The 6,946-nt window shown below is 37.9% G+C and overlaps 1 non-coding gene across 1 annotated transcript; it reads left to right on the top strand.

Moving 5' to 3' along the window:
• The first annotated feature begins 2,406 nt into the window (after window positions 1-2,406).
• On the top strand, window positions 2,407-2,488 carry TRNAL-AAG (transfer RNA leucine (anticodon AAG)). Its single transcript has one exon. It is a non-coding gene; the product is annotated as a tRNA-Leu (tRNA).
• Window positions 2,489-6,946: the final 4,458 nt, after the last annotated feature.

Here is a 6,946-nt window from a genome sequence, read left to right as displayed (position 1 = left end):
ATGATCGACCCCTGGTGTGATGACCACAATATTTCATGTCACGGACCCTTCCCCCTTCCCGAAATCCTGGCTACGTGCTTGCATTTGCTCCCCTTGATTATAGCAAAAAGCAGATACTTTTACAACAGAACTTGGAAAAGTTAAATGAAGAAAAAAAACTATAATTAAAGAATATTCCTAGTGCTCGGAACTCGATTCAAATTGTTAGTTCGCTTAAATTCGAGGAAGGGACAACCCCACCATGCCCCTTCTACAGACATATTCACAGGTATTTATTTCGTGAGTGAATCAGACCTTTGGAGGGGGATTCGAGCTCAATAAGAGGATAAATTTCATTAAAACTTTCAATATCACCTAAAAAAATTAGGATAAATTTCAAAGGAAGTTGGGATTTCGGAGAGTCTGGACCCTCTGCGTACATTTCTGACATCCAATCAGAGGTACGCACCCACGAGGGGAGAGGGTCTACTGGGTCCATATCTTCCCAAAATTTCAATCCTAACTCAACATACATTTGTTCACTTTTTCAATAAAACTTTACTTGTTTAACTCGGAAATGGTTGATGTAGCATGAAAATTTAATCTTACACTTCATCTGTACTCTTTCTTTTATTCTATAAAAACTATCTAGTTCTATCATTTTATTTATTTATTTATTTATTTATTTATTTTGAAAATATAGATGAAAGTATTTTACAATTATTTATCGTATTTTCGGGTGCAAAATAATACCCATTCAATACTACATACATGTAGTGGTTTGCACTGGCATAAATCCTGGGAGGATGAGGGGACATGTCTCCTCCAAGCCAATGTGACCAGAATTTTTACTTGCAAAAACGGGACACATACGAATCGGTGACGCGGGGGGGTAAATATATGTGACTTCCAGATTGTATTTTGGGACTCAACAGTGTTTTCAATTTATAAAATACACAAGTAAGAATGGTAACACAGCGTCTCTAACTTAAGTACTACTCAACAATGCTTTTAACTACTTCAACACTCAGAAATCGAACTCAATTCCCACTTGAACCACAGAACACTCAACTCTCATTTGAACATTCAGAAGTTCTGAACCTTCCCAATGAGTGTTGATACGGAAGAGTGTAGAATTTGCATTGACCATTTATATTTTGAGTAATAATTACGGGACACCTGGGTCATTTTTGCTTAAAAACGGGACATTTAGGCGTCCCGTTTGAGAATCAGAGAAAAACGGGACAACGGTTGAAAAAAGGGACTGTCTCGGCTAAAACGGGACGTCTGGTCACCTTGCTCCAAACTTGGAACTGGGAGGACTGTCCCCCCAAAATTAGATTTTTTTTTTTTTTTTTTAATAGGGAGAAATGTGATGATTTGTGCTCGATTGCCACATAGGAAAGTGAGATGAAATTGATGTCTCCCAGAATAAGCCTCAAACCTGCCCGTCTCATAATGTTGAAGCAGTGATGCCAACCTGTGGAAAAAATCCCATTTCATGGGAGTTTTTGACCTTATTTTCTCGGAAAGGGATAATAAGCAGCATATATGGGATTTTTCAAGAAGCTCGATATTTACGGCGTATTCATTTAGATATTGTAAAAAGTGACTAAGACAGAGAAATTTAATTTTTAATATTATAGCATACTTTTAAATAGTATAACGTGTGAAATTCACACGTAAAATGGGATTTTTTGCCTCTCGACATGGGATTTCATATTGTTTCAGGTTGGCATCACTGTGTTGAAGACAACTTTGCTCCCCTCATCCTCCACAGCATTGTTTGTTTTTTAACTTCATAAATAGGCTATTTTGAACATCGCTTTAAAAAAAAGGAAAAAATATGAAAACGGTCTTACCCGTCCTCCCCAATGTTGAAGATAGATTTGCGCCGTGATGGCTTGTAGTATTTTCTCTCTCCCTTAAAAAAAAAATTAAAAAAAAAAAAAAAAACCTTCGAAAAGAATCTAGGCACGCGCCTGCATCCTGTAATAACGATGTGCTTAAAAAATCAATCAAAGACGACTTTTATCCGTAATAAGGGTAGTTATTAGTTATTTAGTTAATTATTAGTTATTAGTTAATATTTAAATAAATCAATACTGTTAGCATTAATAATTGTTATGTGTTAGTACTAGTGCTACATTAATTGCATATTGCACAAGTTAGAATTGTCAATCTGCCAATACTTTATCGGGCCATGTGCTTACGTTTTCCGCCAGCTTTCCTTCCGCGTGAAAGCAACAGGTGCTCATGCCGATACTGACGATGCAGTTGTCTCGTATGGAGTAAATGTTTATATGAATATTTTTAAAGCGAACAACTACTTGTTGAAGTGTTTAAAAAGAAAAACATAAATTGACAATGAAATAACGTTAACACAGTACTAGGGTCTTGGAAAATAAGGCAACTGTGTGCGTAGCTGGTAGCGTGGCCGAGCGGTCTAAGGCGCTGGTTTAAGGCACCAGTCTCTTCGGAGGCGTGGGTTCGAATCCCACCGCTGCCATTAGTTTTTCCTACCACAAAATTTATTATAATTTCCTTGTATAGTGCTTTGATCCCTATTAGGTTAATGATTTTAATTTAATATTTGTATCGTTCTTAGCTCCGAAGTGTGGTACTCGATATGTTATTAGACCTAATAATTCGTAAGAGTATGTGTATATTCAACATATTAACAAATAAGATTTAATTTCTTCGTAGCTAAGAGGACAAGTTTCGAGCTTTCGACTTCAACTTCGATTCTTGGCGAGAGTTCGCTCGAATCGCAAAAGTTAAGTTGCATATCCAGTTGGATTTGCAATTTTGGGAAATGATTGTCGAACAGGGCATAGGGTTTTCCACGTAAGCAGCTTGACTTTTTTTTTTTTTTTTTTTTTTTTAGAACGTTAACTCCTCTGTATAAACTTATAATTTTCTTATTTTGAATTGAGTTTAGTTTGAGTTAACGCTCCTTTTAGCAGCGATGCTATATGAGACGGGACCTCCTGATTAACATGGAATCCGAACCACACGAGCTTCCACCGGGAATCGAACCCCGGTCTCCCACGCCACAGGCGCGTACGCTAACCGCTTAGCCACGAAGGAGCTCTTTCTTATTTTGATATTGTTATTTCTATATTTTGATGTTTTGCATCCTGCTTAGCTCATAATCTAGAAAATTTCAGTTTAACGTCCCACGATTATGCCCTTTTAGGTTAAGGAAGACGATGGCTAAGACAAATAAATGATGATTTAAGAATTAGTGGAATAAGAAAGTGGAAGGAAACGAGAGCACCCGAGAAATGTAAAGGTCCATAGCTCCAAAACTATGGGACGTACGCTAGTCGGATCAAGACTTCACTTGGTAACTAGTATGTGCCCTATCCAAATATCCAAGTTGCAGAATCCTAAGTTACTTCCGCAATAATTTTTATAGAAGTAGTTGGTGAGTACTTCAAATTATTTGCCCAAAGCCAAAATCCCTCTATAAAAATTGTCTTGGATGGTTTATACTTCTTGTCTTATCTGGGTGTCAGGAGTCACCTTCCTAACGTTGTCGGTGTTGTTTTGAAACACCCTGTATATTCTTGGGACGGATTAAACGATTTCACGAAACCACTTGTTATATATCACCGTTTTTTTTTTTTTTTTGCTCTACAGTAGTCAACTTTAAAACCGGAAATGGTTGATTTCTACCACTTCCGGTGGCTGGACCACCTCCATCAGCATATTCGATACCTAGCTTTTCATCTTCTACACCCTACACGGCAGAGTAAATATATAAAGCAGTTTTGGTAAGAAGAGAAAAAGAAAAATGCAGCAATGGCACTTCTAAGCGAGTAATTCAAAATTAGGTTTTTTGACCCCATCCACTCGAATCTCTTCGCTTGGGTACAGCCATAGTTACAAATATTTCCGCTGGACAAAATTATACATTTTTAAAAATACGAAGTCCGTTCAATAAGTCCTTAGAAAATCCGAAAGATGACCCTCGTAGTATCGAAAAAGGTTTACTTTCATAGTGCTGCCAAAATGTCTTGATCCGTGACAAAATTGCGAACTAAAGCTCACACCCACACTTTGAACCAATAACGGTTCAGCTGTTGCTGAACGAGAGAAAAGGAGTGGAATTCCTTCAGCCAATTGCGGGGCTTGGAACGGAAGACTAGGTGTCAAATCAACGTGATATATCTATCATAAATGTCATTTCTCATTAGACTGTTGTTAAAATTTCAGGTATATTCATGTGTGGTTTCAGTAGTCATAGTCAATTAAAGAAGAAAACTTTTGTTTATTTAGAAAAATGAAAAGAAATTAGTTTCGTGCGGTTATTAAACACTTCTATTTAAAAGATTTAACACCGAAAGAGATCAAAGCCAATTTCGATTAAGTTCATGTACAGTCCGCAGCAAAATAATAATAATAATAATAATAACCTGCAACATGAGCTTATAAGTTTATTGTGAATCTACGCCTAACAGCGCAGGGCGCAGGGAATCAACATAACGTCTAAGTGGCACCAATCACGCCAGGAGAAACATCGGCGTCCTCCCCTTCACATTTGTTTTGGAACAAAAGACTTCGTCGTTCTACAATAAAGTTACATGCTCATGTTGCAGGTTTTTTTGCTGCGGACTGTACATCTGCTCCTGTGTTTGCGACTCTAGAATTGGGTAAATGAGTTTAAACGTGGCGGTACATCCACAAATAATGAACGTCATTCGGGACCTCCACTGAAAGTGATCACAGATGGAGTGCGTCAATGAAAACTTGACCCACGACCCGCTGACTCACCACCAATCGTGATCCACGACCCACTATGACCACCACCCACCAGGGGCGGATCCAGGACCGACTTCTGGGGGGGCGGTAGGTTGTCATGCTGCTACTTTTAAGGACTCCAAACTTCTGGATGGGTTTTATTTGTATATATAAAATAAGAAAGTTTCCTCTTCTGGGAGGGCGATCGCCCCGATCGCCCCCCTCTGGATCCGCCCCTGCCACCCGCCATGACTCACTCCGACCCAGCACCCCAACCATGAACCACACTCTGACCCAATGTGACCAAGCAGACCAGGCGTCCCGTTTTAGCCGGGATGGTCCATTTTTTCAACCGTTCTACCGTTTTTTTCCTGATTGTCAAACGGGACACCTAAATGTCCCATTTTTAAGCAAAAATTATCCAAGTTCCCTTAATTGTTATTCAAAATATACGTAAATGATCAAGGCAAATTTTACACTCTTCCGTGCCAACACTTAACAGCAGAAATACTAAGTGGAACTCAAATAAAGTATCTCCTGACAAGTGCTGGGTAGAAGTATTTTCCCATTTCTGTTCTAATAACGTACCGTACTCAAATGTACTAAAAGTTGTGGAGTTTCTTCTGTGTTTACCAGGGACTAATGCTTCAACTGAACGTGTACTTTCGGACATGAGTGCTTTGTGGACAAGTGAGAAAACCCTACTCTCTATAGATACTTTGAAAACTGTGCTGATCAGTAAGATTAATTTTGATCCGTCTTGTACCAATTTCTACAAACCATTGAATGCAAACAAAGAACTTTTAAAGATCGTTTCATCCCAAACATACCAGTGAAAATTACGCTAGGTGATATACGTAGTAGAAAATAACGGGCATTCAATAATGAGGTAAGTAGTTTATTAGTAGTTAGAAGTATTGTTGGGTAGTACTTAAGTTACAAACGCTGTGTTATCACTCACATCTGTGTATTTTGTAAATTGAAAACAGTGCTCAGTCGCAAAATGCAATCTGGAAATCAGATATTTACTCCCCGTCGCCGATTCATATGCGTCCCGTTTTTGCAAGTTCAAATTCTGGTCACCTTGAATGTGACCCACTCCGACCCACCAAAACCCATCGACATCAACTATAACCCATGTTCCACGGTCTCCTTTCCATCTGACTAAAGAGTTTATACTTGTAATAAAACAAGGCTGTGAAATTATCACTAATCGAAGTTTGAATTTCTACGGTCAATCGCTCAAGCACCGCTCTGTTACAGTACCGGTGGATCTAACCTTTACGATATAAAATTGCAAAGTATTTGTCATGGGCAAAATTACGATCAATTTCAATTTAATTACTATCATATATAATTATTTCCTTGTTGAATTACTTGAATTACGGTACTTTACAGTGGAAAATAAGATGAAATTTTAGTCTCAAATTAAGGTAGACAAACGCAAAGGGGAAAAAAAGTAAAATTTTCTATATAATTAAGCGTACCGTGCAAACTTAAAATCATTTAATTAAACTGAAATATTTTATTTAATTTCATTTGAAATTTTCTTCATTGCAAACTGTATGGCATTCTTACTAAATATTGTGCCGATAAATGTTGTTTGATGAATACATGTACAAACTTCACAATAACTAGTGCTAATTGAGTTAAATTAAATGACAGTGAACATCCAACAACAGCGTTATATAACAATATTCTGTATCTGATTTTAGAACATGAAAGATTCGAGTTCTGAAAACTGCCACAGATGGCATACCTGTTCAACATCAAGTCCCGGTTCACATCAAGTTAATTCCAGCTTTCGCCAATAGATGGCTGTCTATGTTCTGTGCTGACAAGTTTCCGACTAGTTCAAAAATTCCCTTTTAACCTTGAACTTCTGCACGGCTTACACTGCAGTCAGGTTCAAGGTGACCTCTAAATCATTTTAAATATATATCTTTCATCTAGAGATGCTTTACCTCCAAAAGAAGGCAGCGTTCGTTTGCCAAGAGCGCAGCTTTCTCAGAGTTTGCAGAATCATGGTGTTCCCACAGGTCTTCGCTTCGTGATACTAATTTAATTCTCTACTTTTCAGAGGCGTTGCCAGACTTTATGTGGGAGTCCCTCTTATGAACTGTAACAGAGGAGTCTACAGGCGGGTTTAAGGGCTCGGGTTATTTTGAGGGAACTATTTTTAATTGAAAATTACAATCGAAATTGAATTATATCACAATGA

The sequence above is a fragment of the Thermobia domestica genome, chromosome 2, assembly GCF_964235325.1.
Source record: "Thermobia domestica chromosome 2, izTheDome1.hap1.1, whole genome shotgun sequence".
Classification (NCBI taxonomy): domain Eukaryota; kingdom Metazoa; phylum Arthropoda; class Insecta; order Zygentoma; family Lepismatidae; genus Thermobia; species Thermobia domestica.
The sequence above is the reverse complement of the archived record's forward strand: the minus strand, read 5'-3'. Positions and strand labels throughout refer to the sequence as shown.